The sequence below is a fragment of the Hylobates moloch genome, unplaced genomic scaffold (assembly GCF_009828535.3).
Source record: "Hylobates moloch isolate HMO894 unplaced genomic scaffold, HMol_V3 SCAFFOLD_1356, whole genome shotgun sequence".
Classification (NCBI taxonomy): Eukaryota; Metazoa; Chordata; class Mammalia; order Primates; family Hylobatidae; genus Hylobates; species Hylobates moloch.
Genome location: NW_026653631.1, coordinates 1 through 11194, shown reverse-complemented (window position 1 = coordinate 11194; position 11194 = coordinate 1). Strand labels below are relative to the sequence as shown.

Sequence of the window (11194 nt, the reverse complement as noted above, 5' to 3'; positions counted from 1 at the left end):
CCTTGCCCACCCTGAAGAGGTTGCAGAATAAAGGAGAGTTCTAGGGACACTTGGGCATCAGTGCCTGTGCTCCGAGCACCTCAGACAGTGTGGAGGGGTCTGGAGGTTACTCAGGCTTTGCCTGGGAACCCAATAGCAGCATCAGAGTATAGAGCCAAGGGGACGGTCCTTGGGCTTGGTGTGGTTTATTAGTCCTTTTCCTGTGACCCTAATGGTTTGGTTCACTCATTTTTATCTCCATACTGGGAACAGGTTCAAGCCCCAGCATTTGGTTGATAATGCAGGAATCCTTGATACTTTTATTGCCCAGGCTTCCCTTCCTGGTGACGTCCTCCTAGCCTCAGTCTTTGGAAAAGCCCTCCTCGAGTGCTCAGGCAGACTCAGGTGCCCTTTCTTCTGGGCTCCCGAGCACTCTATTCTTACCTCCATCAAGGTGCCACATGCACCAGTGTTATCTGCTGCCATGGCCACTCATCCTTGAGGCCATGAGGAAGCAGAATGTACATCTGGTGTAAGAAGACATGGCAGAAGCCAGCCTCCAATCTCTCCACACGAATACGGCATTCCCAAAACAACGTGCATGTGCCGTTATTCACTGGATGGGCTTGTGGTGGATGAACTAGCCCACCAGGCTCTCAATGTCATGAATTTAACATTGAATTAAGAAAAATATTTTTTAAAAATAATAGTTTAGGTGATTGCTGGGGTGCTAGGAGAGGAAGGAATGGGGAATAACTGTTTAATGGGTATAGTTGGCCTTCTGTATCTGTGGGTTCCACATCTGATTCAACCAACCGTGGATCAAAATATTTGAAAATAAAAAACAATAAAACAACAAAAATGATACAAATAAAAACCAATATAACAACTATTAACAGCATTTACATTGTACTAGGCATTATAAGTAATCTAGAGATGACTTAAAGCTTATAGAAGGATGTGCCTAGGTTAGATGCATGTATTGTACAATTTCATGTCAGGGACTTGAGTACCCACGGAGTTTGGTATCTGCAGATCCTGGAACCCCTTCCCCATGGATACCAAGGAACAACAGCACTGGGTCACCTTTTAGGGTGATGCAGATGTTTTGAACCTAGACAGAGGCAGTGGTTGCACAACATCGTAAATGTACTAAATGCCACCAAATTATTCATTTTTAAATGGTTAATGTGTTATGTGAATTTCACCTTAACAACTAATAATACTATAGGAAAGGCACAAGTTACATCAGTGGCACAGAAATGGCCCTAATTTTTAAAACACTGCTTTAGCATAGCAGGTATCACATGTGAGGCAGCAAAAGCTGGAGATCCAAGTGTGATGCCTGGAGACTTACCAGTAAGGGTCAAATGTTTTTTCAGGTTTTGAGAATCATTTTTGGAATTGTTCCAGAAGATATATTGTATAACTCTTCTTAGATGCTAAGATAAGAAGGCAGATATACACTATGGCTCATTTTGTGTTATTTTCTAGAGCTTTACTCCAGTCAATTTCTTGGGGGCAGCATTTGTGGAATCAGTGGTTCATCTGAAGGGCTGTGCTCTGGAATTACTATGTATTTGTTTTCTCTTCCAGTGGACCTAAGCGTTATGACTGGACTGGGAAAAACTGGGTGTACTCCCACGATGGCGTGTCCCTCCATGAGCTGCTGGCCACAGAGCTCACTAAAGCCTTAAAAACCAAACTGGACTTGTCTTCCTTGGCCTATTCCGGAAAAGATGCTTGATGCCCAGCCCTGTTTTAAGGACATTAAAAGCTATCAGGCCAAGACCCCAGCTTCATTATGCAGCTAAGGTCTGTTTTTTTTGTTGTTGTTGTTTATCTTTTTTCATTCCTGCTTTTGAGGACAGTTGAGCTATGTGTCACAGCTCTTTCTTGCCTCCTACCTTGCACCCAAGTCCTGATTTTTAATTTCTATGGAAGATTTTTTGGATTGTCTGATTTCCTCCCTCACATGATATCCCTTATCTTTTATAATGTCTTATGCCTATACCTGAATATAACAACCTTTAAAAAAGCAAAACAATAAGAAGGAAAAATTCCAGGAGGAAAAATGAATTGTCTTCAGTCTTCATTCTTTGAAGGATTTACTGCAAGAAGTACATGAGAAGCAGCTGGTCAACCTGCTCACTTTTTCCGTCTCCAAATGAGACATATTAAAGGGTAGCCTACGAATGTTTTCAGGCTTCTTTCAAAGTGTAAGCACTTCTGAGCTCTTTAGCATTGAAGTGTCGAAAGCAACTCACATGGGAAGACCATTTCTTATTTGCACTTTGTGACTGCCAAGGTGTGGCCTGCACTGGGTTGTCCAGGGAGACCTGTGCTGTTTCTCCCACATATTCACATATGTGTCTGTGTGTATATATATTTTTTCAATTTAAAGGTTAGTATGGAATCAGCTGCTACAAGAATGCAAAAAATCTTCCAAAGACAAGAAAAGAGGAAAAAAAGCCGTTTTCATGAGCAGAGTGATGCAGCGTAATAAACAAAATCATGGAGCTGAGGAGGTGCCTCGTAAACATGAAGGGGCAGATAAAGGAAAGAGATGCTCATGTTGATAAAGGGAACCCTGGTCCTAGACATAGTTCAGCCACAAAGTAGTTGTCCCTTTGTGGACAAGTTTCCCAAACTCCTTGGACCTCTGCTTCCCCATCTGTTAAATGAGAGGATAGAGTATGGTTGATTCCTAGCATTCAGTGGTCCTGTCAAGCAGCCTAACAGGCTAGTTCTAATTCCTACTGGGTAGATGAGGGGATGACAAAGAGCAGTTTTTTTTTTTGTTTGTTTGTTTGTTTTTGAGACAGAGTCTCGCTCTGTCACCCAGGCTGGAGTACAGTGGCGCAGTCTCGGCTCACTGCAAGCTCCACCTCTCGGGTTCACGCCATTCTCCTGCCTCAGCCTCTCCAAGTAGCTGGGACTACAGGCGCCCGCCACCATGCCTGGCTAATTTTTTGTATTTTTAGTAGAGACGGGGTTTCACCATGGTCTCGATCTCCTGACCTCGTGATCCGCCCGCCTCGGCCTCCCAAAGTGCTAGGATTACAAGCGTGACCCACTGTGCCCGGCCTAAGAACAGTTTTTAAGCTATATAGAAAACATTGTTATTGGTGTTGCCCTATCGTGATTTCAGTTGAATTCATGTGAAATAATAGCCATCCTTGACCGGGTGCGGTGGCTCACACCTGTAATCCCAGCACTTTTGGAGGCCGAGGTGGGTGGATCACCTGAGGTCAGGAGTTCAAGACCAGCCTGGCCAACATGATGAAACTCTGTCTCTACTAAAAATACAAAAATTAGCTGGGCATGATGGCAGGTGCCTGTAATCCCAGCTACTCAGGAGGCTGAGGTGGGAGAATCGCTTGAACCCAGAGGTGGAGGTAGCAGTGAGCCGAGATCATGCCGTTGCACTCCAGCCTGGGCAACTGAGCGAAACTCCATCTCAAAATAATAATAACAATAAAATAATAATAATAGCCATGCTTTATTGTACCCTTACTGGGTTAAGCCTATTATACCACATTACCTCATTTTAATTTTTACTGACCTGCACTTTATACAAAGCAACAAGCCTCCAGGACATTAAAATTCATGCAAAGTTATGCTCATGTTATATTATTTTCTTACTTAAAGAAGGATTTATTAGTGGCTGGGCGTGGTGGCGTGGACCTGTAATCCCAGGTACTCAAGAGGCTGAGACGGGAGAATTGCTTGACCCTGGGAGGCAGAGGTTGCAGTGAGTCGAGATCATGCCTGAGCGACAGAGCGAGACTCCATCTCAAAAAAAAAAGAAGGGTTTATTAGTGACAAGTTTGTATTAATATGTAGCAAAGGCTTTTCCAATGGGTGAATAAAAACACATTCCATTAAGTCAAGCTTGGAGCTGACATTGTGCCACAGCAATCTAGCCAAGGTGACAGATTGAGAACTTGTTGAAAGAAAGGAATAGAATAGAATAGCGTGGAATGGAATGGAATGGATTGGAATGGAATGGAATGGAATGGAATTTAATGGAATGGTGAAATAAAATGTGAGCTGAAATTGTGCCACTGCAATCCAGCCAGGGTGACAGATTGAGAACTTGATGAAAGAAAAGAATAGAATAGAATAGTGTGGAATGGAATGGAATGGAATGGAATGGAATGGAATGCAGTGCAGTGCAGTGCAGTGCAGTGCAATGGAACAGAATGGAACGAAATGGAATGGAATGGTGAAATAAACTGTAAGCTGACTTTGTGCCACTGCAAACCATCCAGGGTGACAGACTGAGAACTAGTTGAAAGAAAGGAATAGAATAGAATAATGTGGAATGGAATGGAATGGAAAGGAATGTAGTGCCATGGAATGGAATGGAAAGGAATGTAGTGCCATGGAATGGAATGGAATGCAATGGAATGGAATGGAATGGAATGGAATGGAATGGAATGGAATGGAATGGAATGGAAATGGAAATGGAAATGGAAATGGAAATGGAAATGGAAATGGAAATGATGATGTAAGCTGACATTGTGCCACAGCAATCCAGCCACTGTGACAGATTGAGAACTTGTTGAAAGAAACGACTAGAATAGAATAGTGTGGAATGCAGTGGAATGGAATGGATTGGAATGGAATGGAATAGAATGGAATGCAATGCAGTGGAATGGAATGGAGAGCAATGGAACGGAATGGAATGGAATGGATCAAAATGGAATGGAATGGAAGGGAACAGAACAGAACGGAACGGAATGGAATGGAATGGAGTGCAAATGAATGGAATGGAACGAAATTGAATGGAATGGAAAGGAATGGAATGGAGTGGAATGGAATGGAATGGAATGGAATAGGATGGTGAAATAATATGTGAGCTGATATTGTGCCACAGCAATCCAGCCAAGGTGACAGATTGAGAACTTGTTGAAAGAAAGGAATAGAATAGAATAGCGTGGAATGGAATGGAATGGATTGGAATGGAATGGAATGGAGTGCAAAGGAACAGAATGGTATGAAATGGAATGGAATGGAAGTGAACGGAACGGAACGAAACAGAATGGAATGGAATGGCACGGAATGGAATGGAATGGAATGGAGTGCAATGGAACGGAATGGAATGAAATGGAGTGGAATGGAATGAAATGGAATGGAATAGAGTGCAATGGAACGGAATGGAACGGAATGGAATGGAATGGAATGGAACAGTGAAATAAAATGTGAGCTGACATTGTGCCACTGCAATCCAGCCAGGGTGACAGATTGAGAACTTGTTGAAAGAAAGGAATAGAATAGAATAGTGTGGAATGGAATGGAATGGAATGGAATGGAATGGAATGGAATGGAATGGAATGGAATGGAATGGAACGGAATGGAATAGAGTGCAATGAAATGGAATGGAATAGAGTGCAATGAAATGGAATGGAATGGAATGAATGGAATGGAATGGAATGGAATGGAACGGTGAAATAAAATGTGAGCTGACATTGTGCCACTGCAATCCAGCCACGGTGACAGATTGAGAACTTGTTGAAAGAAAGGAACAGAATAGAATAGTGTGGAATGGAATGGAATGGAATGGAATGGAATGGAATGGAGTTCAATGGAACGGAATGGAATGGAATGGAATGGTGAAATAAAATGTGAGCTGACATTGTGCCACTGCAATCCAGCCAGGGTGACAGATGGAGAACTTGTTGAAAGAAAGGAATAGAATAGAATAGTGTGGAATGGAATGGAATCGAATGGAATGGAATGGAATGGAAAGGAATGGAACCGAACACAATGGAGTGCAATTGAATGGAATGGAATAAAATGGAATTGAATGTAATGGAATGGAATGGAATGGAATGGAATGGAATGGATTGGAATGGAAAGGGATGGGATGGGAAGGGATGGGATGGGATGGGATGGAATGGAATGGAATGGAACGGAATGGAATGGAGATCAATGGAACGGAATGGAACGGAATGGAATGAAATGGAATGGAATGGAATCTAATGGAATGGAGTGGAATGGAATTGAATGAAATGGAATGGAATGGAACAGTGAAATAAAATGTGAGCAGACATTGTGCCACTGCAATCCAGCCAGGGTGACAGATTGAGAACTTGTTGAAAGAAAGGAAAAGAATAGGTTAATGTGGAATGGAATGGAATGGAATGGAATGGAACGGAACGGAACGGAACGGAACGGAACGGAACGGAACGAGATGGAGTGAGATGGAACGGAATGGAACGGAATGGAACGAAATGGAATGGAATGGCACGGAACGGAGTGAGATGGAACGGAATGGAACGGAATGGAGTGAGATGGAACGGAATGGAATGAAATGGAATGGAATGGAATGGAACGGGAGGTGGGAGGTGATCCACGCGGGCGGCGGCCCGGGCGGTCCCAGGAGGTGGGCGCGGCCGCGGTTACCCCGGCAGGACGTCCGCGCCTCCGCCCCTGGGGTGGGCGCTCCCGGTGCGCGCGGAGAGGGCTGACCCTCGGTCCTGGCACCCAGTGTGTCGGCGGGATTCGAACCCCTGCATGTGCGGGCAGGTACAGCCGCCCTCCTGGCTCGGGCGGGGGAGACACTGGAGATAAAGGCTGGGTCCCAGGCTTCGGGTGAACGGGGTGGCGAGGGGCCGGGAGGCCAGGAGAACCAAACCTGTCCGGCGGGTTTGCGGGCCAGACTGGGGGATGGGGCATCCCGAGGCCCCCTCCCGCAGGGTGCCCGGAACAAAGGCCGAGTGTTTGCTCTGTGGCTGAACAGACAATGGCCCCAGAGTTCTATCTCTGGGGGGTGCCCTCCTCCCCAGCGTGTTTCCTGCTTCTCTGCCATCTCACAGCAGAGGCCAAGTCCTCTTACCTCCCGAAGGAGACCCTTTTTTAGGGTGGGCCAGGTGACAGCCAGAAGTCCCCGCGGGTGTCTGCCAGCCCTGGGTACCATTTCCTGAGCACCTATGGTGTTATTTATTTAAACATTTAGGTGGCACTTTCTGTATGCCAGGCACTGAGCAACATGCAAATAACAAACATTTCCCTTACAGCAGCCTGTGAGGGAGGCACTGAGTCACCTGCCGGAGGTCACACAGCAGTGGGAGGTACAGCCGAGATGGGGTTGGCTGTTGCTGCTGTGTGCCGGGGGTGGCGGCCAGGCCGAGTGCACCTCCACGCTGGAAGCTTGAGCACATCACAGTTCAGTCAACCCTGAGGTTCCAGATGCTGGCTTGAGGGCAGTGTGAGGGCGGGAAGGCTCCCGGGGGCTAAAAGAAGAGAAGGTGTCTGTTTTGGGGACCCCACGGAGAGCTTTCCAGGCCGAGGGAAGCCCGGCGCCTGTCGTCATGGGGGTGCCTGAGTCTCTAGTTGGAGTTGCTGGGGCAGGGAGGTGGGACACGGAGGCCGACCTGTGTGAGCCTCTGCCGGCGGAGAGCTGTGGGTAGGCCTGGACTCCCTGCCCTGACTTTCGCCTCCTCCCAGGCCTCTCCCCTCACTCACAGCGGCTCCAGCCCCTCCTGTGTGGGAGCAGAAGGCAGGTGCTTACATCCCACCCTCTCCGCAGTCCTGCCGTGCCTCCAGGCCCTGGCGCTGCCTGATTTTTTTTTTTTTTTCTTGAGACAGAGTCTCGCCCTGTGGCCAGGCTGGAGTGCAGTGGTGCGTTCTCGGCTCACTACAACCTCCGCCTCCTGAGTTCAAACGATTCTCCTGCCTCAGCCTCCCGAGGAGCTGGGACGCCACCACACCCAGATAATTTTTGTGTTTTTAGTAGAGACGGTGTTTCACCATGTTGGCCAGAAGGGTCTCAATCTCTTGACCTCGTGATCCGCCTGCCTTGGCCTCCCAAAGTGCGGGGATTACAGGCGTGAGCCACCGCGCCGGTCCTGCCCATTCTATTCTGCATTCCCTCCAGCTTCCTTGCTTTGTGAGGCAGACCTCTGTTTTCTTCACTGGATTATTTCCCCAGACTTAGCCAGCATGGGAGGTGTCCGGTGTCCTAGGGCCCTTGAAGTTAGCATGTCTGGAGGAGTGTGGGGCTCCCTGTCCCTCCGCTGACATTCAGAACTTAGAAAAGCCACACCCTTTTGTACCTGCCCTGCTGGGCCAAAGGACGCCCTGCCTTGGTTTGTCTCTGGACTAGCCGACCCGGGCTTTTGTTGTGCATCTGCCCTCTGCCCCTGTCCTCCGTAGATGACTCCTGCTTCCCTGGCCACCCTCAGCTCAGCAGGGCCCCAGGAGCCCCAGTGCCACGGCAACACCTTCCATAAGTGGCTCCTGAATGTGTCTTTGATCCCTGAGGCCAGCGCTAGGTCTGTCCTGGTTACCACGTGGCTGGCACGTGGCCTGGCATGAGGATGGCTGAAGGGGCAAGTGCGTGAACGGAGGCGTCTCAGCTGTGCCCTTCCTTGGTTTCTTCCTGACTTCTCTGGGCAGCTCTTAGGTTAAAGTAAGTCCTGCCTTATTTTAACAGATGTTTATTAAACATCTGCCCTGGCCAGGCCCTGAGCAGGCTCCAAGGACTCTGCCCTGAACATGGTAGGCCCCTCCTGGTGCCGGTGGGTGGATGGGGGAAATTAGTTCCAGTGTCCCACACGTGACTGCCTAATTCCACATGGGATTTGCGTGTGGAAGAGGGAAACAGAACAGACCTTTCCTTCTGTGAGAGGGACGCTGGCATGGACAGTCAGGATGGGGAGATGAGAGTAGAAGTTACTCAGAGCTACTTTAGGGCCCAGCACATAAGTTAGAGATACTTTGGGGCCTGGCACGTTGGCTCACACCTGTAATCTCAGCACTTGGGGAGGCGGATGCTGGAGGATCGCTCCAGCCCAGGAGTTTGTGACCAGCCTGGTCAACATGAGACCCGTCTCTACTTTTAAAAATTTAAAAAAAAAAAAGATATTTTGGGCAGAGAGAAGTGGCTGTGCAAAAGTGGGTGTTTGCTGAGTTTTTTCAAGGAGCAGAAAGGAGGCTGCAAGTGTGTGAGGGGCAGAGGGCCTGGGAGTTTGTGTGTGTCTGAGGGGGATGGGAAAGGGAGTGTTACTTGGGCTGTGAAAAAAGCTCTTCCTTGCTGTCTGGTGGGAGTAGAGGTGGGAGGCCTCCAGGCCAAGGCAGGTGTGTGGGGCCTCAAGGCCCAGCTGGTGAGAGAACCTCACAGCTCCTAGGCTGTCCTTCCCCACCAGCCTCCCTGCCCTTCGCTATCCTGACGCTGGTGAACGCCCCGTATAAGCGAGGATTTTACTGCGGGGATGACTCCATCCGGTACCCCTACCGTCCAGACACCATCACCCACGGGCTCATGCCTGGAGTCACCATCACGGCCACCATTGTCCTCGTAAGGCAGGAGGGGCTCAGAGGGACTGGGGAGGGGATGGGGTGGGGCACAGCCCTGCCCTGGAGGTCCGCGTGGGGCTGGGGGACACAGCCTTGCCCTGAGTGGTACCTGTGGGTAATAGGGCCCCCTTTAGAGTCCCCAGCTCTCCAGCAGCCTTGGGGAGGCCCGTGGGGAGGAGTGAGGCCCCTGGGCTGACCAAGACCCCCACTGGTTCCTGCGGCTGCCCCACTTGCAGGTCTCTGCCGGGGAAGCCTACCTGGTGTACACAGACCGGCTCTATTCTCGCTCTGACTTCAACAGCTACGTGGCTGCTGTATACAAGGTGCTGGGGACCTTCCTGTTCGGGGCGGCCGGGAGCCAGTCTGTGACAGACCTGGCCAAGTACGTGATCGGGCATCCGAGGCCCAACTTCCTAGCCGTCTGCGACCCCGACTGGAGCCGGATCAACTGCTCGGTCTATGTGCAGCTGTAGAAAGTGTGCAGGGGAAACCCTGCGGACGTCACCGAGGCGAGGTGGGTGTGGACTAGCAGCCTTCACTCTTGGGGGGAATGGGAGCTGAAGAAGGCCCAGGAGTCAAACCATGAAGAGCCAGCAGGCAGCTGGCCAGGCATGAGCCAGACCTCAGGGTTCCGTGGGCCCGGCAGACACTGGGAGGCCGAGGGGAGCATGCCCTGTCTCCGTCTCCCCTAAATTTCACACCCTGCCTTCTTCTGCACTATCTTTTTTTTTTTTTTTTTGAGACAGAGTCTCACTCTGTTGCCCAGGCTGGAGTGCAGTGGCATGATCTTGGCTCACTGCAACCTCTGCCTCCCAGGTTCAAGAGATCCTCCTGCCTCAGCTCCCGAAGTAGCTGGGATTACAGGCACCTGCCACCACACTCGGCTAATTTTTGTATTGTTAGTAGAGACGGGGTTTCGCCATGTTGGCCAGGCTGGTCCCGAACTCCTGACCTCAGGTTATCCACCCACCTCGGTCTCACAAAGTGCTGGGATTACAGGTGTGAGCCACGGTGCCCGGCCTTCTGCACTATCTTCTTACCATCTCTACTGATAAGTCCTTAAACTTTTCACCTAATTGTTGACCTTTTTAAAAAATTGAAATAAAATTTGTGTAAGATAAAAGTCACAATTTTTTCCATTTTAATGTGTCCAGTTCATTTTTAGTACATTCACAACGTTGTGCAGCCATCTCCTTGACCTAGTTCCAGAATATTTTCATCACATCAGAAAGAAACCCCTCAGCCTGGGGAACATGGCAAAACCCCGTCTCTACAACAAATCAAAATGTTAGCAGCCACGATGATGGTGCACCTTCACTCCCAGCAGCCACGATGGGGTACACCTGCATTCCCAGCTACTGTGGAGGCTGAGGCAGGAGGATCCCCTGAACTCGGGAGGCAGAGGTTGCAGTGAGCCAAGATGGTGCCACTGTATTCCAGCCTGGGTGGCACAGCGGGACCCTGTCTCCAAAAAAAAAAGAAAGAGAAAAGAAAAGGAAAGAAAAAGAACCCTTGTGGCTGGGCGCGGTGGCTCACGCCTGTAATCCCAGCACTTTAGGAGGCTGAGGTGGGCGGATCACGAGGTCAGGAGATCAAGACCATCCTGGCTAACACGGTGAAACCCCGTCTCTATTAAAAATACAAAAAATTAGCCGGGCGTGGTGGCGGGCACGTGTGGTCCCAGCTACTCGGGAGGCTGAGGCAGGAGAATGGCGTGAACCCGGGAGGCAGAGCTTGCAAGTGAGCAGAGATCGCGCCACTGCACTCCAGCCTGGGTGACAGAGTGAGACTCCGTCTCAAAAAAAAAAAAAAGAACCCTTGTATCTGTCAGCTGTCGCTCCTCCCCCAGCCCCAGGCAACCACCACTGTCCTATTTTCTGTCTGCGGATTTGTCTGTTCTTAATGATTC

General features: G+C 49.3%; 1 long non-coding RNA gene across 1 annotated transcript; it reads left to right on the top strand.

The window, feature by feature from the left end:
• The first annotated feature begins 6297 nt into the window (after positions 1 to 6297).
• Positions 6298 to 9695, top strand: LOC131382695 (uncharacterized). The gene is made up of 3 exons (XR_009212290.1): positions 6298 to 6513; positions 9135 to 9286; positions 9587 to 9695. It is a non-coding gene; the product is annotated as an uncharacterized LOC131382695 (long non-coding RNA).
• The last annotated feature ends 1499 nt before the right edge of the window (positions 9696 to 11194 follow it).